This window comes from Pelodiscus sinensis, chromosome 2 (assembly GCF_049634645.1).
Source record: "Pelodiscus sinensis isolate JC-2024 chromosome 2, ASM4963464v1, whole genome shotgun sequence".
NCBI lineage: Eukaryota > Metazoa > Chordata > Testudines > Trionychidae > Pelodiscus > Pelodiscus sinensis.
The window spans coordinates 12,271,384-12,296,449 of NC_134712.1; the positions used below are offsets into that span (position 1 = coordinate 12,271,384).

At 44.3% G+C, this 25,066-nt stretch overlaps 1 protein-coding gene and 1 long non-coding RNA gene across 5 annotated transcripts in view; one reads left to right on the plus strand and one right to left on the minus strand.

Annotated features, from left to right (window-relative positions):
- Positions 1-25,066, plus strand: part of ZFAT (zinc finger and AT-hook domain containing) — a 270,939-nt gene that overhangs the window by 62,964 nt on the left and 182,909 nt on the right. Inside the window, exon 1 of one of the 4 annotated variants that reach the window (XM_075920088.1) lies at positions 23,949-24,117. The exons of 2 other annotated variants lie outside the window; for them this stretch is intronic. The gene's annotated coding sequence lies outside the window, so the exon portion shown is untranslated. Of the gene's footprint in view, positions 1-23,948; positions 24,118-25,066 lie in introns of those variants that run through there. One more of the 4 variants, XM_075920085.1, reaches the window with a different exon arrangement.
- LOC142826926 (uncharacterized) lies at positions 10,687-22,417 on the minus strand. The gene is made up of 2 exons (XR_012901197.1): positions 12,870-22,417; positions 10,687-11,820 (listed from the first exon to the last, which is right to left on the minus strand). It is a non-coding gene; the product is annotated as an uncharacterized LOC142826926 (long non-coding RNA).

The following is a 25,066-nucleotide window of genomic DNA, read 5'->3' on the forward strand; positions in this document are numbered from 1 at the left end:
TATAAGAATGCTATTTTTATTTTCTGTTTCTGACCACAGCTGTTGTTTGGAGGAACTCTTCATAAACATCTGCTAAACTAATGTATCCTCTAAAACTCTCCTTTGTGAATGCCTACATAAACTTGACAACAAATAGGCTGCTGTTAAATTGAGACCACTGCCTATCATGCTAACCAATAGTGTCTGTTTCCTTTAATTCCTATCTGTATCCATCTGTTGTTCCTTGGCTTGTACTTTGATTGTAAGCCTGTTGGGGGAAGGATTCTTGTTCTGTTGCTTCATTAGGTTCTTCATAACTGGGGCTTCTCAGGGAAATGGTAACACAAAGAGCTGTAGGTAAAAATGCGTAGTCCAAAATACTTCTTCATGTTTTATGCTTATGTAAATGTCCTTAACACACACAGCACATTAGGTACCACATGGTATACTTGTAGGCTGTGTCTAGACATGCAAGTTTTTCCGCAAAAGAAGCTGCTTTTGCGGAAAAACTTGCCAGCTGTCTACACTGGCTGCTTGAATTTCCGCAAGAACACTGAGGAACTCATGTAAGAAATCAGTGCTTCTTGCGGAAATACTATGCTGCTCCCGTTCGAGCAAAAGTCCAGTGTAGACGGCTCAGATCAGTTTTGCGCAAAAAAGCCCCGATCGCAAAAATGGCGATCGGGGCTTTTTTGCACAAAAGCACGTCTAGATTGGCACAGATGCTTTTCCGCAAAAAGTGCTTTTGTGGAAAAGTGTCCGTGCCAATCTAGACGCTCTTTTCTGCAAATGCTTTTAACGGAAAACTTTTAAAAGCATTTGCGGAAAATCATGTCAGTCTAGACGTAGCCGTAGAGAATAAGCAGGGATATCATAGAGGTCTATAAAATCATGACTGGTGTGGAAAAAGTGAATAAGGAAAAGTTATTTACTTATTCCCACAATATAAGAACTAGGGGGTCACCAAATGACATTAATAGGCAGCAGGTTTAAAACAAAAGGAAGTTTTTCTTCACTCAGTGCACAGTCAGCCTGTGGAACTCCTTGCCAGAGGATGTGGTGAAGGCTAGGACTTTAACAGGGTTCAAAAAAAGAGCTAGATAGATTCATGGAGGTTAGATCCGTCAATGGCTATTAGTCAGGATGGGTAGGAATGGTGTCCCTAGCCTCTGTCTGGAAACGGATGACAGGGGAGGGATCATGTGAGGATTACCTGTTGTGTTCCCTCCCTCTGGGGCATATGGCATTGGCTACTGTCGGCAGACAGGATACTGGGCTAGCTGTACTTTGCTTCGGTATGACTGTCCTTATGTATACTCTGTTAAAGGCTGGTAACATAGGGGGAAATGCTCCCCTCCAGAGGGTGGACCATAACCAGGCAATACTTCCATAAAAGTGTCAAGCTGTGTCTACATTAGCTGCAAAATGGTGTTTAAGAACCTGCTAGCTAGTACTTCCAACTTTTCCGCCGGGACAAGCAGAAACATGATTGACAGATGTGGGATGGGTTTGAAGGGCAGCTGCAACTATTAAGTACACCAGGGTGGCCGAACTGTGGCTCTCAAGCCACACATGGCTCTTTTACAGTTAAAGGGTAGCTTCTGGAGCCCCCGTTCTCCATGAACAAGCCTGGGAGTGGGGAGAGCTTGGGACTTCTGCTCTACGGTGAGATGGTGGGACTAGGGACTTCTGCCCAGAGGGGAAGAGGGTCTTTGCACCTGCTGGGGTTTGGGGCTTCAGTAAGAGCAGGGCTGGAGGCTCTGTAAGTTCCATCCTCCCTGAATTACACTTTGGGGCGGGGGATTCCACAGAGCTAACAGGAGAGTGAGGTGGTGTCTACACTGCACTTAAAAACTTGTGTCCAGCTCACTCAGGGTTGCAGGGCTCAGTCAAAGGAGCAGTTTGACTGCAACACAGATGTTTGGTTTGGGCTCAGTCTTGGTCTTGGGTTCAGGTTGGAGCTTTGGCTCTCAAACCCAGTGAGGTGGGGTTCCTTCAGCCTGAGCCCAAAAGCCTACGCCACAGTTAACCAGACCCTTAGCCCAGATTAGATGGCACTAGCCAGCTGTGGGTCTCATTGCAGTGCATACTTAGCTCAGATAGCCCAGGGATTGGGAGAGAGGGCTCACGTCAGCTGACCTAATCCCTTTACCCTGCCAGTGGTTAAACCAAGAACCAAAATGTGGTGGTGGGTAGAATTTATGGAAACAGCATGTGTGCTGGGAGTAGGGTGCCATGCTTTGCATTAAGGCAAGGGGTGGAGGGGAATCAATTGATATTTCAGCGATGGCATAGGGGCGTTCCTGTTAGCGCAGCTCCACTAGAACAAGACTGCCTGAGCAGACCTACTGACAGTGAGCCTGGCTTCTTGTGGATCTGTCCAATCCTCCCACTTTGGAGCCATGCTCCATAGCTCAATCTGCAGAGGAGCAATCCCCCGCCGTGGAAGAAACTCCCACAGAGGGCTCCTTATGGAGATTACCTCCACCCGTACCTTAGGAAAGGGTGATCCAACCTGGAGGGTGCATGAAGAATCCTACAGACAGATGTAAAATAAATTGGTTTCATTTCCAACCTCTGCATAATTGGTAAGTAACAATGTCCACTGTAGGAATTCAGGGGCATGACCACAGTAAGAACTGCTGTAGGCATCATTAGAGTCATTCTTGTTGCTACTAGTTCATCAGAAAGCATGATCATTCAGGAACCACATTCCACCATAGGGCCCGATATTGCAAATCTAACGGTAACAATTTTCCTACTCAGTACAGATGAAACCCCACTTTTTAAATACTCATATGGCCACATGTTTACTTGGTTTGAAGTAAGGATGTCAAAGAGCGAGTAATTTACAAATCGAGTAGTCGATGGAATTTCCATCGACTACTTGACTAGTCGATAGGCATTATCAGCATTTCTGCATGCCTCCTTTGAAATGTACAAGAGCCCCTATTAGGGCTCTTGTACATTTCAAAGGAAAAATGCAGAACTCTGTGTGCAGCCCAGGCCAGCAGGAAGTCCCACTGACACTGGGCTGCAGGCAAGTGCCAGCTTTGAAATGTACAAGAGTCCCCACAGAGAGTCCGTGCCAATCTAGACACAGTTTTGTGCAAGAAATCCCCAATCGCCATTTTCACCATCGGGGCTTTTTTGCGCAAAACAGTTTTTACCTGTTTACACTGGCCCTCTTGTGCAAAAGCATTTGTGCAAGAGGGCTTATCCCTGAGCGGAAGCATCATAGTATTTGCACAAGAGCACTGACAATCTTACATTAGATCGTCAGTGTTTTTGTGCAAATTCAAGCGGCCAGTGTAGACAGCTGGCAAGTTTTTCCGCAAAAGCAGTTGCTTTTGTGGAAAAACTTGCCAGTCTAGACGCAGTCAGAGAGCCAGGACTGGTGGCTGTAAATGAACTTTATGGGACCGTGGGAAACTTGGCCACACCCATGGTAACTTGATATCTAGCTAACTAAAATCATGCTGGACCACAGATGTTGCTGGACCAGAAAGGTTCAACCTGTACTGACATTCTAGCTAATATTCCAAGGCATTAAATGACAAGTAACTCACTGGGGCACCTCTTGAGTATAAATCTCATTTTCTTTATATCAGTCCCTAAAGCCTATGATGCTCTCTTCCCTAAATGCCTTAGTCCTATCCAAATAAAATTTCAAAGCCCTCTTTATACCTAGGGTATGCAGCCTCCTTTCTGGTGGGAATGAGATTTTGGGAAATGATACCAGGAGATTCATGATCTGATACTGGAGGAATTGTATAAGCACTTTTGAAATACAAATGGGAGGAGAAAACAGTGCAAATCTGCACCTGTAGAACATAGTTAAAAAGAGAATTAGTCTTCAAAACTGTGGCACAGCTGGGAATCTATGTCTAAGTTTAGGATCTTAATCACAAGACCATTTGTCCTCCAAGAAGTGACCATATTTGCAAAAAAAATCAGTGTTGGTCATCAGAACAAGGAGTATAGACTTGGAAATGGGGGAGGATTACTTAGCAAGAACTAACATCTAGCATGGGAGGTAGCTTATGCTATATAACTGTGACTTTTAAAAAAAAGTTCCTATATTAAAAATTGGGCAAGGTCATGCAAAAGGAATTTAAAGAGGCATGGGATGAAAAGTCAGTCTTATACTTGGAAAGTTTTGAGTTGAATGGAGTAAGGAAATGAACTGATTTTACACAATGTTTGTAAAGTTTTGATGCACATTATCATTTCTATCTTCTACACATGCTCCAGCATACTGTTTCCTTCAAAGATGAAAATGTCAGAGACAAGGGGGAGGGAAGCGGGGGCAGGGAAAGCTTAAGCTGTTGGATTGACAAAAAGATGTGGGAATCCAGAATCAGCATTAATCAACAGATTGGCACAGAGGGGCTTCAAATGGATTTTTTATCAGATCTAATCCTAAAAATACTGCAATACAGAACTTGACACCAGTGATCCATCTAGCCCAGTAGCCTCTCTCTGGCAATAGTCTGGGATACAAGGGTGGATTACCTGGGGACCCAGAGACGTCATCGTGGGTGCTCCATTTTTGGTATCCATGCACCTCTGCACTTGTAGTCAGAGACTTTTGGTAGCACTGGCCGGTTGGGGGTCACACGCATGGTCCCTGCCTTGCACTGATGCTGTGCAACCTACTCCCACTCAGTTCCTTCTATATCTCCTTAGGCTACAACTGGGAGCATTCAGTAGCACCTTACTATTTGGTAGTTAATTAGTTTCCAATTAGTTACTTAGTTTCTTATTAGGAAAAAGGAAGGAAACTAATTATCAACTTTTTCCCTGCTTAAAAAAAACAAACAAAAATACAAACACTTTTTCTCCCTTAAATTGTGAATTTTGGGTTTCTACCTGCTAAGACCTTCAGCACCCCTTAACATACAGAGCCTTTTTGAAAGTTAAAGTCCCTGACAGGAATGCCCAGTTTTCCTGGCTTTAAACGCTGCCTTACCTGCAAGCTTGCAATTCCTGGCTTGGACAGTCATGATGAGCTTGTTAGCGGCTAGAACAAGACAAGCTAGAGATTTGGTCCCAGCAGGCATCATAATTCCAGCGCTAGAAAGAGGGGGCTGGTTCTTAGCCCTTGACTTCAAGGATGCTTGTTTTCATATAACAATTCACCCCTCTCCCACACCACAGATTTTTCAGATTTGCTCAATGTAGCAGCTGACTGGATGCAGAAAGAGTGCACTCAATGTTGTGTGCAAGTACCATGCACCTCACTTCCTGTGCCCTTGCTTTATATGCATGCCACTTTAGTAATACCAGCAGGGAAAAAAAAACCTATGCAAATGGAAACCAGTAGAATCCTGCATGTGGGCAACAGTCAGTAAACAAATATCTTGTGGTATACACTCAGAACTCTGATGGATTAGATGCAGCCCACAGGTCACAAGGCGCCCACCACTGCTTTAAGCATTGGTGCACATCCCATGATTTAGATTTGTTAGTTGCCTTCATGTAAAGTAATATTACAGATTGCTTTCATACTATTTGGTCAGCAATTATTGTGTTTCAGGTAGTGATTCTGATTCCATGACATTTACACCAGGAAAACACCACTGATATTAAAGGTGGTGAGACAGACCTTTTTCATATGCTGGGTTCATCACTTTTTAACAACATTGGAAAATGGTTTGCAATGCTTATGGGTTCCTCATGGGATCTCTTCTGCAACACTTCCAAATCCTTGGATCATTTCCTTCTTTGTGAGTTACTGAATTGAATAGAAATATAAATATTTCTAATTTATATTGGTGGAAATGACATCAGAATCAGACCGTAATTATTCAGAGAAGCTAAATACATACAGGTGTATGCCACAGTTTTACAAAATACGAAGAGGGAATGTGCAGAATACACAAGTAGGTTTCATTATAAACAAATTTTGTAAAATTAAACACAAAGATAGCCTGACAGTAATGATTAATGTATTAGCACTTCCAGCTTCAAAGTACTAATTTGAAAGTTGAATTCATTTATTTTTAACAAAGTCTTTTAAGCAATGATGTCTGTGTTGTTTTAAAAAAAGATGGGCTAATTAAACTAGATTGGTGAGCAGATGGATTTAAAAGACTATGTTTTGCAATTTGTGTAACAGTTTGCTTGGTATCAGGTAAGGTACAGTTCTTTCAATGAAAGTGGAAAAAATCTGAAGCTTTGATTCATCTCCAGTAAATAAAATGGAACAAAACATTATGAAGAGCACTCAAAAAATAGAAGAACTGTGCAGAAAGGTGAGGTATGGAATTTTAGCTTTGTATAATGGCATTGGAGTAATGACCTCACCGTACCTCAGGGGAAATCAACATGTAATTTGAATAAGAATACATTATAATTATATTCTTGGGCAAATAGTTCCATCCTGGCCAAAGGAAAAAGTCCAAATGGGATTCTCAACACCTGAAAGATTGCAGAATTTTTCAGTGAAACTTCAGTGTGCAAACTCCTCCAAAAGGACTGGAAAGATTGCTCAAACTGATGGTTCCAATTAAGGAAAAAAATGTGTCACTCAAAACTGATTTTATGTAAGGATTATAAGTGATGGGACCTAACATACCACAAAGTCCTCTGTTCTCCACAAGCTTCCCAGGAATTACCAGGTCAATTTCAAGCTCTTGGTCCTTATCTTCACAGCACTAAGTGGCCTGGAACAATGGCCTGAGAACCATAACTGACACTCTGGAACAATGAAACTTTTTCCACAAGGGTAAAACTCATCTGTAGAGGAGACAGAGCTTTTTCATATGCTGGGTTCATCACTTTTTAACAACCTTGGGAAATGGTTTGCAATGCTTATGGGTTCCTCATGTGATCTCTACTGCAACACTTCCAAATCCTTGGATCATTTCCTTCTTTGTGAGTTACTGACCTGATGTTCAGCCTTGTGACTGCTATTTGCCTATACTCATTTTCCTGTGTTCAGCACAAATAACATCAGACCGAATTTTGCTAACTTACTTTTCCACAGAGGTGCTGGTTCTTCACTGCCTTTCACATTGTGCAGTTGCTTACACCAGTGCAAAATGGATGCAAAGTATATATAAAACCCTACTAAATCAGAATAGCAGTATTTTATACCCACTTTACACAGATTCAAATGACTGTCCAGAAGATTAGAGAACTGAGCCCAGAGTGTCTGTCCACAATGTTAAAGTAGAAATATAAACTTTTTTCCTATTTCTACCTTTTCCATCGTATGTTTTTTGCATGTTTGAGCACTGGATTCTTCCATAATGACTGTTTTCTCTAATTTGAGCTTTGCTTCAGATCTTCTACCTCTGTCTTCAGCTGGGTGAGGAATGGCTGGGGTGAACACTTAAAATAATTATATTTTACAGGTAATTGAGCAATCCTATCATTTAGAATTCAGTGTTATTTCCTACCAATTTATTGTATATAAAAAGGCTAATTCCATCATGTCTGTCTTTACTTTATAGTGGAACAGAAACAATCCTTTCATTTGCTAATACAGGCAGTCCCCGGGTTACGTACAAGATAGGGACTGTAGGTTTGTTCTTAAGTTGAATTTGTATGTAAGTCGGAACTGGCGTCCAGATTCAGCCGCTGCTGAAACTGACCAGCGGCTGACTACAGGAAGCCCGAGGCAGAGTTGCTCTGCCCCGGGCTTCCTGGAATCAGCCGCTGATCAGTTTCAGCAGCGGCTGAATCTGGACGCCTGGGACAGAGCAGCTGGGGCGCTGCCAGGTAGGTCCTCGCAGCGCCGCACCTCAGCGCTGCGGGGACCAACCCGGCAGCACCCCAGCAGCTCTACCCCAGGTGTCCCCAAGACAGCCGCTGCTGAAACAGATCAGCGGCTGATTCCAGGAAGCCCGGGGCAGAGCAACTCTGCCTCGGGCTTCCTGTAGTCAGCCGCTGGTCAGTTTCAGCAGCGGCTGACTTGGGGACGCCTGGGGCAGAGCCCCTGGGGTGCTGCCGGGTTGGTCCAGTAGCACCGCTCCTCGGCGTTACTGGACCAACCCAGCAGCACCCCAGCTGCTCTGCCCCAGGCGTCCTGATTCAGCCGATGCTGAAACTGACCAGCAGCGGCTGAATCAGGACGCCTGGGGCAGAGCAGCTGGGGTGCTGCCGGGTTGCGCTACTGGACCAACCTGGCAGCGCCCCAGCTGCTCTACCCCAGGTGTCTGCGAGGACGGAGGACGCGGGCAGCGGGACTGCGACGCATCTGGGCTATCCTGCCGCCTGCGTCCTCCGCGGCTTTGCTCCGCGTCTCCCTGGTCTGCTGGGGGCAGGCCCCCCCAGCAGACCAGGGAGACGCGGAGCAGCTTTTCTCGCCCCGGAGGATGCGGGCGGCGGGACCGTGGCGCATCTGGGCGGTCCCGCCACCCGCGTCCTCCGGGGCGAGAAAAGGCCCATTCGTAACTGCGGATCTGACGTAAGTAATGTAATTTATTTCCATGGCATCCCACTTTGGTCTTCAATTCTCCTCATTCAAAGAGTCAGCCAGTAGAATAATACTTTTCAACGTTCAAGCTGAAAGGGTGAGAGTTCTAAATGTATTATTCTTCAGCACATGATGCTCACTACTGCTTTGGGTGTTGTAGTAACTAAAGGCAATCCTCGTGAAACTGGGAATCCGAGCTTAACCTTTGCTGTATATAATGTATTTTATAGTCATAATTTCTATATTTGACAAAACATCTTGTTCTATTAATCCAATATGAGCAACTGTTATCAACAACTAAGAGTTTTTTTCTGAAACTCTTTATAATGTACTGAGGATAATTATTGTCTAATGACTACAGATGTTTGTTGAATTAAAGGCAATTTTATCAGCCCTGAGATGGCATGAAACGCATCAGGCTTCATGTTAAATTCCATACACACTTGGTTATATGTTATTTGCACCTGCTTAATTGTACTAGCATTTTTATTATAAAGGTGGTTTTGGCAGCAAGTTAATATTCTTTTGCTGAAAATAGTAGGATGTAAGTACTGAAGTCAAGTCTGCTAAATATAGCAGAGATAAATGGCAGATGCACTGATTCAAAATGTACACCACGAAAAAGATGGTATTTAAAATTAAATCCCTTCTTTCATTTCAGCAACTATAGTATGAGTCACCCAGAAGAGACCACAAAATCATCTAGTCTGACCTGCACATCAGAAGCCAACTCCTCCCACACACTAAACCCAACTACCAAAATTAGAGAAAAGTATAACAGCCCACAGGAAACTAAACTATTTCCACAGCAAGGGTACGTCTACATGGCACGCTTATTTCGGAATAAGCTATTTGGGAACAGAAACTCCGAAATAGCTTATTTTGAAATAGCGCTGAGCTATTTTGAAATAGAGAGTCCACACTGTTTGGACACTGAATCACATCTAAGGCCCCTCGGGAGCACTTCAGGTAGGGCATCAGGACAGCAGTCACTTCCTGAAGCTGCTGCCTGAGGCTATCTGAGGCTCGAGCTTAAAGGGACCCCCCTGTACAGCCCTGTCTCAGACTCTTCTCCTTTGCCTACCTCCTTGAGGGACAGCAAAGCCTTTACACTGCCTACGGTGGTTGCCCTTGAGGACACCACTGTACTCCAGCCATGGAGCTGGACCTGCCTCCAAGCAGTCTTAGACCCCATGCTGCACCTCCTGCTGCAGTTACTGCAGGTTGCCTTCATGGATCTGCAGGAACCGGACCCCAGCTCATTGTGAGACACCTCCTCTTCTCTCTGCACATGCTGCTTATGCAGCACAACCCCTCCCACCCATCCCTGCACTCTGCACCGCCACTTCTGGTGACTGGACACCAAATCTGACTGACTGATGGCACCAGGTTGTCATGGAGTGGTGGGACTCCCAGTGGCTCCAGAATTTATGCACGTGCAAGGACATCTTCCTGTAGCTGCGTGAGTGGCTTGCTTCTGCCCTCATGCAACGGGACACCCACGTGAAATCCGCCATCCCCTGCCAGGAGCTGGTTGCCATCACTATCTGGAAGCTCACCACGCAGGACAGCTGCTGCTCTGTTGGAAACCAGTTCAGCATGGGGAGATCGATCATCAGAGCCACGGTCATGCAGACAAGACGCTCTCATGCTCAGGTCCCAGGAGGGCGGTGAACTGCTGGCATGGAGTTCCCTATGGAAGGGGGGAGGGGAGTGGTGGAAGCTTTCTCCCTGGAAGGGTTTTTAGTCCCGCCTTCACAAAGCCCTGCCAGGAGACGGGATAGGAAGTAGGGGGTTGGTCCTGGTGGATCTGAAGGGCGGGATGGGATAATTAGGGGGTTGGTGCTGGTGTGTCCAGGCTCAGCAGGGCCCACATGGTTGTGGGTGCCTTTGGCCATCTGAAAGAGAGGTTCCATTGTCTCCTCACCCGCCTCGACCTTGGAGAGTGGAATATCCCCCAGGTGGTGGTGGCCTATTGTGTCCTGCATAATATATGCAAGAACAAGGGGGAGACGTTCCTGCCAGGGTCAGGGTCAGAGGACGAGCAGTTGGCCAGGGCCTTTGAACATCTGCACACAGCTGCCATTTGGTAGGCCCATCAGGGGGCTGTGTGCATCTGAGAAGCCCTGAGGGAGAATTTCACACAAGGACCCCAGTGAGACTCTCCCCTGGGCCTCCCCACAAGGGGCCTGTGCATTGCGTTTCTGTCTCTTTCCTCCCCCACCTCTCTCCTCCCCTGCCCTCCCTTTCTCCCTCCCTCTGTTGATACAATAAAGAAGACCTTTTGTTTTTGAAACAAGAAACTATTTTTGTTTTAACTGGGGAAAGAACTTGGGAGGGAGGAGGAGGGGGAAAGAAGGCGGAAGAGAGGTTCAGGGATAGGGCTGGGAGTGGTGCCTTCCTTGGGTGATCCCACTGCCTCGTGTGCGGGACCCTCGGCAGCCACCAGGTGGCGTTAGGGGCAGAAGCTGGCAGGGCAAGAGCTGGGACAGGTGCTGAGGCAGGAGCAGCCAGGAGGTAGTCCATGGCAGCAGTGTAAGTCATGCACATGGCCTGGGCCTGCTGCAAGAGTTCCTGCCAGGTGGTGCAGTACAGCTCCACGTCTGCCTCCAGAGGCTGTTGCAGGGCATGCAGGTTGGTGATATGCTCCCACTCCAGGTCCTCATGGGCTCGTCTGTGGCGGTGGCTCCCACGAGGTTGGGACGCTGGCGTGGGAGGTGTTGCGGTCATCTGATGAGCAGATGATCCAGCTGTAAGGAACAAACAGATGGTCTGTCATCCCAGGAGACAGGGCGCCTGAAGCCTAGCCCTCATCTTTGAGGCAACACCAAAAGGTCTCGGGTCAGACAAAGGCAATGTGCTTCGGGCAAGGCCATCGATGGCCTAGACAATTGGCCCTTTCCTGCAGGGGCACAGATGTCTCAGGGGAGCCTTGCTACCCCCATGTCCTGGGAACAAGCAGGCATGGGAAGGTGCCAGCCAAGCCAGGAGCCTGCGGTGGGAGGGGAGGGAGGAAAGCAATGGGGTGGCTTGGCTTCCCTCTGTGCCACGTGCACGTTGGGACTGGCAGTGGTGGTGTCCCACAGGGAGAGGACTTGTATCCCTGCCTGCTGGAGGAGGGGGGGAGGGTGTTGGAGGCAGGTGTATGTGAGCGGCAGACGCTGTTTGTGGGAAGAGTGCTACTGAGGTCCCTCCATTTCCTTCCCCTGCCAGCAGGCTCCCCTAACGGGGTCGGTGTCCTCTGCCTTACCATGCTTGCCCGGGAGCGGATGCTGCCCCAAAAGAGCAGGCCTGGCCATGTGCTATGTGCTGCACTGCTCTGCGTGGGTCCAGAACCCCAGCTTCCTTAGTGGTGGCTTGTGGTGGGAGGGTGTCCCACCATGGGCTCAGGACGATGGCAGGCCTGTGCAGGAGCCCTGTGAGGAGGAGCACAAGGATCTTCTATGGTAGCCTCCTGGGGCTGGGTGCTCCGGACCAGTGCTCCATGTGCACCCATGTGCATAGGCTGCTGAGCAATGTCCAGGCTGAGAAAGCCGAGTGAGGAGCTCGTTGCCCCTTGATGCCGCCGCTTCCTGCTGGATGTGTCTAGGGACAGGCAGCGAGCTCACCTGATGAGCCTTCCGCTGCATTGGCCAGTCCCTGGGTAACATCCTGGGAGGAGGGTAACGGCTCCAAGGATGGGGTGAGATCCTTGCTGACCCAGTGGCCTGCTCTTCCTCCTCCTCAGCTGCAGGCCTGTCCTCTGGGAGAGTGACAATAGGTGTCTCCCACCCAGATTCCACAACCAGGGGGGTAGGGACTGGCTCCCCTCCCAGAATGCAGTGGAGCTGGTTGTAATATTGGCAGCTCTGGGATGCCACTCAGGTGAGTGGGAGCTGTGCTCTCTGGCTTTGTATAGGCCTGCCTGAGCTCCTTTACTGTCATCCACACCTGCTTCTGGGTGCGGATGTGTCCCCTCTGCCCCAGGCTGTCGGCCATCTGGCCATAAATGTTGGTATTCCTACATCTGGTGTGGCGATCCCGGAGGTTTGCTTCCTCTCTCCAGATCTCAATGATCAGATCCAGGATCTCCACACCAGACCAGGATGGTAGCCACTTCTTCCACTCTTGGGCAAGGGACTGGGAGATGTCTGCAGCTGGGATGGCAGTCATGGGGGGCTCAGGTGCAGTGCTGTGGTCTGCCGTGGCAGCAGGTAGGCAGATCTAGGCACTGCTGTGTGCCATAGTGTGAGCTGGGCCTGCTGTGGCCACACACTTTTTCCCAGAGTGTGAACAGAGTGGCCAGCTGGGGACTTGTGGGAAGCCCTGGAGGCCATTTATTTTGAAATAACCACAACCGTGCTATCTATACACACCCTATTTTGAAATAACTATTTAGAAATAGGTGTTATTCCTCATAAAATGAAGGTTACAGATTCTGGAATAAGTTGCCTGTTATTTTGAAATATTATGAAATAACACTCACTTTGAAATAATGCTGCTGTGTAGACAGAACAGGAAGGACGAAGGATCACCAGTGCCCAAGGCTCCTGAGACATATTCTGATAATCATGGCAAGTGACCCTCTGTCATGGCTCAGTTCCCCAACCTGATACTCCACGTGCAGAGATGGGGAGCCGGCTTGTAGAATAAACTCTGTAAATTCTGTCTCCATGACTCCCAGAGAGAAACTGGTTCGATCTCAGTTCCCCTGAGATCCAAAAAGACAAAGACTGATTTCTTGCTGCCACCACCCAAGTGAATAAAAGAAAATATAAAATAAACCCTTTTCTAGGGAAGAGATCACTTGGAAATCCCCTCCTTAAGGCAAAGCTCTCCCTCCTTCACCCTTTCTTCCCCTAGTTTCTGTTTTGCTTGGAGTTGGGAAAACAAGCAGAGGGAATCCACAGAGAACAAAGGACTCTGCCAGGGTAACTAGGCATGTAAATTTAAGGACACAACAATCAACCAATACTGGTTAATCAAAACAAAAAGGAAAACAGTTTTATTATCAAAACAAAACTACTGTTGCAAGCACAGTAAATGACTAGGCGTTAAGTAGCCATTAAGTGACATAGATGCAGGGGAAATCCCTGGTCTGTGATCCTTAGTTACAAAAAAGAAAAACAATTACCCAACTCAGACATGATTTCCAAACCCCCAAACTAGGAATATAATAAAACCTCATGGACTATCTAAATGTTTCCCTGCTTACACATTTAAAGAAGTCCATTCCTGGGAAAGCCCATATTCCTCCATACCTGGAAAAAACTGCTCTGATCTCAAAGAAGAGAGAAGAAAATCCCCTCTCCCTTGGTTTGAAATTCCTATCTGTATTTCATTGGCTGACTGCCTGATCCCCCCCTTCAGGTGCATCTCCAGTTAACCCTTTCCTCATTCTCCAGGTAAGTCAAACTCTCCTTACCAGCTCCTATTTATGACACCTTCACTTAATGCTGCAGTCGAAGGCAAAACCCCAAGATCCCTGCCACTCACGTGGGGTGGGGGGGATTTCTTCCTGACCTCACACATTAATTAAACCCTGTGCATGAACCATCCAACTAAGTGCATGAGAAAGAGAATGCTCAGTCCCACCAAGGAGCACTGACCCACTCCATCCAGTGTCCCATCTGTAACCATGGCCATCTCTAATGCTTTAGAGTAGGCTTGGCCCACCAAGCCACCAGATCTGGCCTGCAGACACAGCAGACTCCCCTCTTTGCCCCACCTCCGCATGCCACTCAGAAAAGTGTTCCACAAACTGTGAGCCCGGAGGGGAGAGAAGAGTGGTGCTTCATGGCTGCTTCGACCTCCACCACAATCACATTGGCCAGTTTCTGGCCAATGGAAGCTTCCTGTTTGAAAAACAGGCAGCATAGGAAGCACCACTCCCCCTCCCCTTATTCTTATTCACAGAGCACATGGCCCTGCAGCCTGTACTGGGGCAGGTCAGGCTCCTGCCTGAGAAATGAGCTAGGCTGCTGGCTGGGAGTCTCACTGGTAAGTCTTCCTGCCACAGCCTGCCTCTGGCACCCCATCTCTTCCCTCCTCCCCAGCTCCCTTTCCCCCCCAGCTCCCTTTCCCCCTACTCCACATAAGCCAAACCCTTTGTCCCCCTCCTGAACCCATACCTCCTCCAGCACCCTAATCCCGTGCCCGAGGTAATAATTGCCTCCTTCACCCAAACTCCCTCCCAGACTTCACAGGCCCTCCTGCACCTGAATCCCTTACCCTAGGGGTGGGCAAGACAGCCTCTACGGGCAAATCCGGCCCAGCAAGACAGTTGATCTCACCTGCAGCTGCCTTGCCACTCCCCTGCCCCCATGTCAATCGAGATCTGGGGACAGGGGAGCTGGAAGTTCTCTCTAGACTCTGGGGGATGGTGGTAAAGACTTCATGCACTCCTCCCATCCGCAGGCCAATAAAGGGAGTGGGGGAGCATGGGAAGACTCCTGGACCTGCCTCTTCCACCTGAGGCCCCACCTACTTTAGAGGAAGCAGACAAAAAGCAAAACTAACAGAATATGTTGGGAAGGGAAACCCCTTCCTGATCCTCGCAGGGGCAAGAAAAACTAATGTAATCCTTAAATGCAGTGTAGTTGCTGAGATTCTGAAAATCCCATTCTAAGATTTGTACACCTGCTTAGCATTGATCTATTGCTTCTCCCACTGAAATTAATGAGTCCAATAATACAGAATAAGTTAAATGCTGAGCAATGAACCTTTGAAAATCCTGGCCAACTTGTGAGTTAGATATTTGTATTGTGGAGAGACTAGCGTAACCTACTTGGATAATCAAATCGAGGGAATACAAGTCAGGAAATTTAACATTAAATATGCATTGAAAGACTCACCTCCTACTTTCCTCTTACCTAAGCTCCTAGTTTGTAACTGTATTACATAGTCTATCAATCTCCCGAGTATCTTAAAGGGACATTAATAAGTAACTCTGACCACAAATTTTAGCTTTTTGTTGGGGGGGTGAGGGAGGGAGGGAAGGAATAGAAAACATGAAGAACTGAGTTACCTTTAATTAAAAAAAAATCTTTATTAAAACATTCCCATAGCATTAGAAACCAAAACAGAAAAAAATTGTGTAAATACATGAGAATCAAAAAGAGAAACTTTTTTTTTTGTCCCAGCTAAGTGGAGTGAAAAAGTGGTGAAATGATATAACAACATACAGCGGTATTATTTAACAAAATACAAATAAAAAACAAGCAGTGTTTTCAGTAGATAATTTTTATCTTTGAAGTGTCTCATTTAGAAGACAAAATGTGCTAAGGCAGAATGACTAACATAATAGTGAAAAAGGTAAGTATATAAATAAAGGCCATTAAAATCATATATAGTGTACAGAAGCTTTAATGTTTGAAATCTGTATAAGCCCTAGATCAAAAAGCAAGAAACTTTCAGCATTAACCATCGCCCTACCAGAGCAGACACCTGTATACCTGAGATAATGATACTGTTCACTTAACTGAAACAAATTAACAGTGCCTAAAAGGCAACAGATGTATCATAGATAAAAATAAATACTGTTTATGCAATATACATTGAGCCAATAGACTGCACAATTAGGGGATATTATTTGGCAAGTTACCTCACCAAAGGCTCTTAAGCAAAGTAAGTTGTCATGAAATAAGAAGGGAGGTCGTCTAATGGATTGATAACTAGTTTAAGGTTGGAAACAAAGGTTAGGAATAAATGGTCAGTTTGCAGAATTGGGAGAGGTAACTATTGGTGTTCCCCAGGGGTCCATACTAAGACCAATCTAATTTAACATATTTATAAATACTTTGGAGAAAGGGGTAAAGAATGATGAGACAAAATTTGCAGAGGATATGAAACTGCTCAAGATAGTTAAGACTAAAGCAGACTGTAAAGAGCTTCAAAAGTATCTCACAAAAATAGGTGACTGGGCCACAAAATGGCAGATGAATTTTATTGTTGATACATGCAAAGTAATGCATATTGGAAAATATAATCCCATCTATATGCATAGTATAATGGGGACTAAATTAGCTGTCACCACTAAAAAGAGAGATCTTGGAGACTTTGTGGATAGTTCTCTGAAAACATCCACTCAATGTGAAGCAGCAGTCAAAAAAGCAAACAGAGTGTTAGGAATCATTAAGAAAGGGATAGAGAATACGACAGAGAATATCTTTATGCCTCTATGTAAATTAATGATACGCCCACGTCTTGAATACAGTGTGCAGATGTGGTTGCCTCATCTCAAAAAAGATATTTGGCATTGGAAAAAGTTCAGAAAAGAACAACAAAAATGCTTAGGGATATGGAATGGCTGCCATATAAGGAGAGATTAATAAGACTGGGACTTTTCAGCTTGGAAAACAGACAACCAGGGCGGGATATGATAGCTGTCTATAAAATCATGACTGGTTTGCAAAAAGCGAATATAGAAAAGTTATTTACTCCTTCCCATAATACAAGAACTGGGGGTCACCAAATGAAATTAATAGGCAGAAAGTTTAAAATAAACAAAAGGAAATACCAATTCACACAATGCACAGTCAACCTGTGGAACTCCTTGCCAGAAGATGTTGTGGTATCAAAGACTATAACAGGGTTCAAAAAAGAGCTAGATAAATTCATAGAGGATAGGTCCATCATTGGCTATTAGCCAGGATGGGCAGGAATGGCAATCCTAGCTTCTGTTTGTCAGAAGCTAGGAATGCGTAACAGCCGATAGATCACTTGATGATTACCTATTCTGCTCACTCCCTCTGGTGTACCTAGCGTTGGCCACTGTCAGATGGCCACTGGGCTAGATGGACCTATGGTCTGATCCAGTATGGCCATTCTTTTGTTCCCGATGGAAGTTGCTTAGTACATTTAGAAAAAGAATTTAGTGATTAAGAAAAGTGATTAATTACTACTACTATTACTATTAGTCCTTTGAGCTCCTAATGGAGCATAGGGCCTCCACAGTCATTGTCCTTCTATAATATTAAAATTGCAATAACTGTCATATCTGCAACAATTTACGAGGCAGGTAGGAAAGAAAACTCCCTACACATGGTACTGTATTAAGGGGAGTTTATTTCTTCCTGTTAAGTCTGAAGCACTGGACAGAGGTGGAGACAGGATTGCAGATCAAGGGAACACCTCCTGGAATTCGTGGGAAAGAGGATGCTCATCACGTTCCAGGATCAGACCTTAAATTAATGTCAATACACATTCGTTAGGGCCAAACTGTGCCATTAAATAACTGCTCTGTGTTGGAGCATATGTGAATGTGTAAAACCCCAGGAGTAACATGAGAAGGGATTACTTCTGGGGGCCAAAGCTCAGAGCAATACTTGGGCTATACCATTCTAACAAAATACTACAATGGTTGATACAGGATGGAGGCCACTAGGCTGGGACTGCATTTGTCCTAGTCTTACATGAGATGCACAAATGAGGAAAGATTCCCACATCTTTCTGTACATCAACATAAGAGCTATTTACAATGACCCCTTTAAACTGCAGTACGACCCTGAAAAGTCAATGTATAAAATGGTAACTAATTACACAAGATCTGCTCCCCTTCTGTATCTGGAGTCATAAATTCTGAGTGACAAAATTTCACTTATTCCTGCAGTACCAGCACAGGTATGGAAGAGTAAATTGGATCCAGTTCTGGCTCTTACCTCATCAGTACAACTATTAACTAATTATTAAATGAAGAACCATCTGTGTCTTTCCACTATCTTCAAGTTCTGTCCTGAATTACTGCTGCCACAAACCATCTGAAGGCAAGAGGGTTGAGTTAGTGTAACCTAGTGTATCTTTACTACTTGTGCTAATATAACAGATTGACATAACTTGAGACTTGTATATTCCACACTAAGTTTGCTGGCCTGGTAATAAGACAAACATTTCTTGTAAATTGAGAAAATCTGACTGGGAAATCTTTGAGAGAAAATGTGGACCCTCTCTCAAACAATCACTATCCAGAGTAGCATTGCTCTGTAGTATATAGATAAGTGCATCATTCCTAACACTTCCATTTTACAGTATCTATCTTCCCAAGATCACACTGCAGTTGGCAAAGTAAATATTATTCTAGTTTTACAGATAATGAAAATGACCAGAAAAGTTTCACAGGTTTGTAAAGAAAGAAGAATCCATTATAATAATATAGTCCATCTTCCTGTATAACAAAGGCAAATGAAGAGCCCGGTTAGATCTCTGAGACAGATATAGCTTTATAGAATCATAGAATCATAGAGCTGGAAGAGACCTCAGAAAGTCATCAAGTCCAGCCCCCTGCTCTAGGCAAGACCAATCCCAAATAAATCAACCTGACTAGGACTTTGTCAAGCCGAGACTTAAACACCTCTAGGGATGGAGACTCCACTACTTCCCTAGGTAACCCATTCCAGTGCTTCACCACCCTCCTAGTGAAATAGTTTTTCCTAATATCCAACCTGGACCTCTCCCACCACAACTTGAGACCATTGCTCCTTGTTCTGCCATCTGTCACTACTGAGAACAGCCTCTCTCCATCCTCTTTGGAACCTCCCTTCAGGAAGTTGAAGGCTGCTATCAAATCCCCCCTCACTTGTTCCATATTAATGCCCAACAAATAATTCTAATGCTGCAAACCTTCACTTCTGCAGTGGTCCTTATTCATGTGCAACTGATGCAGTCACAAAGTTTGCATCACAGAAATTATCTTAACATGAGATTCAGATAGATCAAGCTGTCTTATTTCTGAAGCAGCAGTTCCATCAACCTGAAGTCAGAGAAAACTTCCAGTCCTAGCATAAAAATTCCATTTCCTATCTTAAGAGGGTGTCAGATGAGACAAAAGCCTCCTCTGTGTATGAAAAGAAATGGGGTGCTAATGAAAGAAGTGATGTGAAGGTCATGGTCAAAGGGACCTCGTTATGAAGAAAGCCTAGAACTAAGAGTGCTTGCCATAACGGTCTGGTAAATAGAACAGTGATTTGAAGAAATGACTTTCCTATAGCACTCTTGGCAGCAGTATATGCATCTAATGCCAGTAAAACAGAGGGTTATGAAATACACCCGTTTCTACCCAGTATTTTCTCAGTTGCACTCAGCAGCTATTGAAGTGTACATCCCAGAAAGGGGAATATGGAAAGGCCACTATGAAGAACTAGCAGTTATGCTGAGTGTTTATGCAACAGCCTTCCAGCAACTGTAAAAAGAAATCCATCAAGCACTACTTATCCCCAAGTAAGATATGTTGTAACTACATCAAAGGGCAAAAACTTTGCATAGCAGTATTTTACGGTATATTAAAGAACAACATGACCAAATTATGGTCTTTATCCATTAATCAGACTAAATCATGTGCTTATCTAGCAATGCAAAAAATAGTTCTGTATAAAAATAGTCCAGTTCATAAGATTTCCCTTCTACTTTTATCTGATCTGGATCACAGCTGCTTCATGTTGCAATGCCCTTTGTCAAGAATACAGATGGAAAAGTCCTAAAGTCAAAGCAATAAAGAGTTCACCAATGTTCAGAAAAGACCCATCTCAGTTCTCAGTAATCTGACCTTCATAAAAACAAAACAAAACAAAACAAAAAACACACCCCAAACTAATAGGGTTACCTTCTGATAAATGAGATAATTGTGCAACTACATCCAAAGAACTGTGTGCTCTCAACTAAGTACAGAACTTATTTGGCAGATTTGCTTGGTCTGAGAACTGTAAAAAGCCATAATTCATATATAGGTTTTGGTTTCTTCCCTAGACTCTGTAGGCACAGCTCAAACTGATTTGAAGATTTTGTGGTGATTTTTATTCCACCAGTTTTTTTGGAAATTCCTTCCATGTCCTAGTTGAACTTTAACTATTAAAATAGATTTATATTTGGATATTTAAAACTGATTCTCTTCATGTTTTTTATTTCTAGTCTTAGATTTGCTAAGTAATACATTCAATTTCTCCTTTTCTTGTTAGTATCCACATAAGTAGTTATATGCCATATTTATACAGTACTTCCTTCCTATTTCAAATCTTAAATTTTTCAGGCTATATGTATTTAATTAAATCCACTTTTCCCCAGAAAATGCTCTTTTCAAACTCATTATCTTAGTTAAAACAAAATACGGGACTATGTAGCACTTTAAAGACTAACAAGATGGTTTATTAGATGATGAGCTTTCGTGGGCCAGACCCACTTCCTCAGATCAAATAGTGGAAGAAAATAGTCACAGCCATATATACCAAAGGATACAATTAAAAAAAAGTGAACACATATGAAAAGGACAAATCATATTTCAGAACAGAAGGGAGATATGTGTGTTCACTTTTTTTTTTAATTGTATCCTTTGGTATATATGGCTGTGACTATTTTCTTCCACTATTTGATCTGAGGCAGTGGGTCTGGCCCACGAAAGCTCATCATCTAATAAACCATCTTGTTAGTCTTTAAAGTGCTACATAGTCCCGTATTTTGTTTTAGCTACACCAGACTAACACGGCTACATTTCTATCCTTATCTTAGTTGTTTTTCTGGGAACTCAAGGTAGTGTTTCTATATATCTTTTTCTGGTTACTTACTCTGGTTTCTCTTCAGATCGTATAAATCTTTCGCCTTTTTCTGTATAAGAGTGGCCAGCACTGAACACATTTTCTAATGGTGGTTTAACCAGGAATGTGGAAACAGGAAGAAAATAACATTACCAATATCTCTTAATACAATCCAGGATTTTGTTTTGATGGAGCTTTTTAAATTGCAGTATCAAACTAAATAGTCTTTACTTTTTATTGCTCATTTGTACCTAAGGTCTATTTCTGCATTACTACTGTTCAACCATTTGCTTTTTATTGTACTAATATTTATTTGCATATAAAATTACACTATAATTTTAATTCCCCTCTGCAGATTCCTCTATTTTAACCAGAATAGACTAGATCATCACTGCTGCAGTATCTTTTGAACAAACAGCCTATTCCCCATGTCTAGTAACTTTAGTTTACTGGTATAAGGAACCATTGCCTGCATTCATAGATTGGAAAATACTTGTTTTTAAGTATTCAAACTAATGTGACTGTGGTCCATGGACTAAAATGGGGGGGGGGGCGGATGATGATTGCTCAGTGGTTTGCACATTGGCCTGTTAAACCCAGGGTTGCAAGTTCAATCCTTGTAGAGGCCATTTAGGGAGATGAGGCAAAAATTTGTTAGGGATGGTACTTGGTACTGCTGTGAAGGCAGGGGACTGGACTAGATTACCTTTCCCTTCCAGTTCTAGGAGATAGGCAATCTCCATTAACTTTATTTTATTTTAAAAACATAACAAAACACCAAAAACCCAAAGTCTCTTTCTAAATATAGATTTTTTTTTAATTTTTCACACAACTGCTGAAGCACTATTTTTGTTCAGATGTCCATAAACTTGTATTGGAAACCACTTTCTCCTCATTCCAGGTTGTCCTTTTAACATAATAAATAAATGCATGTAATGCCAGTATCCTTGAGAGCCACATTTTTAAGAGGAGTATTACTCCAGACTATTAGCCTGCAAAAATGCCTGAAAAATATGAACTGTGGGCCTGTTTATTCATACAACATGCCTATTAACTTAGCAGAGCTGTGACTCAGGTGATGTGGGTTCTATTTCTGACTTGGCTACCACTCTGCTGAATGATCTTGGACACATTACTTCATTGCCTTATACCTCAATTTCCTCATTTGTAAAATGGGAATTTTACCTGTCTTCTTTTTAAAGTACTTTGAGATCTACTAATTAAAAGTGCAATGTATGAGCCACATATTATCATTAAAGTGAGCAAAATATAGCCTCCTTCACTTAGATCTAATTTCTTCTAAATTTTTTCTTAATAAAACTTAATTTGTTTGTTCTTTGGGAAGTGTGTAATATTTAGGTTTTCATCATTCCTGAGTATTTTACATTATTACTTCTATTTTTCAGTCCTGGGTAATTTGGTTCCATGTTCTATATTGGGGTGGGCAATAATTTTTGATGGGGGGGAGGGGGCATTCCACAACGATAAATGGTCAAGGGCCACAGTATTCTATATTATTGGAGGATGTGCGGAGTCTGAGATGGAGGCTGAGTACAGACGGGAGCCTGGGGTAAGAGACTGGAGTGCAGGAGAGGATGTGGGGTCAGGGAGGTAGTTTGGATGAAGGACAGGATTATGACCAGTGGCAAGGGATTAGGATGCAAGGTCCAGGAGAACATAAGGATGCAGGAGGGGGTACAGTTTCTGGGAGGGAGTTATGACCAGGGCCAGGGGTGCACGAGGGGATTAAGAGGGTTTGAGTGACCTCATTGAGAGTCCATGACAATAGCCAGGCAGGACAGGCTGCAGGGCAGGGACAATCCCAGAGAGCCCCATGGCTTGGCTGCAGGAAGCCTCCTTGAGGTCTATCCTTGAGGACTGAGAGGATTCAGGGTAATAAATGTGAGCATGAGGGGGAGCCTCCTTGGAGTGTTCTCCTTTCCCAGAACTAATTGAACTAGAAGACAGGCTGTTCCATATATTACACAGCAGAGCCCCACTTGTCACATTGAACTGGGACCAGGGCCAGATCAGATCATCAAAAATTCAGATAATCAGGAGAATGGGGAAGTGTGACGCTGCAGCGCCATGTTGCCCCTCTCCCCACCTTGCTCCTTCTTGCAGCAAAGCTGCTCCCAGGATTCTCCTGCTGTGCAAAGCAGGGGGAGGGGAGAGAGTGCTGAAGTCAGGGTGTTTCCCTGCCCCTGTACCCCAACTCTGCAGAGAGGGAGAGAGACAGTGAGCAGAGCTGCTCCAATCCAAAGTGTGGACGGTAAGTGACTCAGAGTGCAGAAGGTGACAACTGAGCAGGATAGATTTCTTTTAAAGAAATAGAATGTGGCTTCCCTCAGAAACTTACCCAGCAGCAGCCAGCACACACTTTCTGTGTCACACACCCAGAGTTTGTGCCACACATTCACAGTCATATACATACTGCCATATACACACTCAATCTGTGTTACAAAGTCTGTCTTTCACACATGAAGTATGTCTTTTAAACTCTGGCTATATCTACACTGCACCTTTCTTGTGCAAAAGCCTATGCAAATGAAGTGTGGATTAGCATATTGCTGCACTTCATTTGCATAATTAGTTAGGGGCTGTGTAGATGGCTCCTTTTTGCGCAAATGCCCCCTCTTGCACAAGAGGTGTTCTTCCTCATTTTTTCATGAAGTGGCCCCTGCTGTGAAAATTATTGCCCACCCTTGGATTAGATGATTGAACAGTCTCTTCTGGCCTTAAAGTCTGCATAGCTCTGCAAATTGCATGTGGCACTCAGCAGCCTCTGATGTTTCCATGTGCAGCCTGCCTGATCCCAGAACTAACATTGAGTGAGTGGGGGGTGGCACAGGGGAACAGCTCAAACATGCAAAGGAGCTGGTCGGGGCAGTACATTAGCCCCACAAAGCAGAGATGGGTGTGGCAGTGACATCACAAGGCCTTTTGCAGTGCCCCACCTTATTGGCTAAAGGACATTGGGAAGCGGTGACCTCACAGAAAGACCATGACAACGGCCAGGCAGGACAGGCTGAAGGGCAAGGGAAATCTCAAAGAGCCCCAGGGCTTTGCTATAGGGAGTCTCCTTCTTGAGGTCTGTCCTTGAGGACTAAGAGGATTCAGGGTAATGAACATGAGCACAAGAAGGAACCTCTTTGAAGTATTCTCCTTTCCCAGAACTAACTGAGCTAGAAGACAGACATCTCTGTGGAAAAGGTAAGAGCCTGTGAAAGGTTTGGTGCTGATACAGTCTGATCCACTTGGTGCTGGCAAATGCAAGATGTGGGAAACACTAAGTTACACTGGGAGAATTATTTTCCCACTAAGGCCTTTGTCCCTTATCATGGGGGACATTGGAATTTGTCTTTTTCATTTCCCTTTTCCCATAGCTTCCTGTCCCTCAGAGTCTCACTGCTGATTGGATTAGCTGGGGAGCCAGTGACAAGGAAGAGACTCAGGGCTTAGTCATGCTCTTTAAAGCCTAGAAAAGAACCAGGACCAATCATCTGGGGAGTTGTTCTGATTCTCTGCATTGGTTGTCTCTGATGCTCTCTGCATTTGGGTGTAACTATCCTCTCTTACCTGACCCCTGGCTAGGGAGACTGGGGAGCTGTATCTGTGTGAGTGTTGCTAGTGGCAGTGTGTAATATGAGATGTCCTATCATGTGGAATCATTGTAGAGAAACTAAATAAATTCTTTGCTTCAGTCTTCACAGCTGAGGATGTTAGGGAGATTCCCAAACCTGAAACATTCTTTTTAGGTGACTAATTTGAGGAATTGTCCCCGATTGAGGTGTCATTAGAGAACGTTTTGGAACAAATTGATAAACTTAACAGTAACAAGTCACTGGGACCAGATGGCATTCACCCAAGAATTCTGAAAGAACTCAAATGTGAAATTGCAGAACTATTAACTGTGGTTTGTAACCTATCCTTTAAATCAGCATCTGTACCTAATGACTAGAAGATAGCTAATGTGACACTAATATTTAAAAAGACTCTGGAGGTGATTCTGGCAATTACAAACTGGTAAGTCTAATATCAGTACCGGACAAATTAGTTGAAACTATAGCTAAAATGGAACTGTCATTCATATAGCTGAACATAATTTGTTGGGGAAAAGTCAAGATAGATTATGTAATGGGAAATTATGCCTTACAAATGT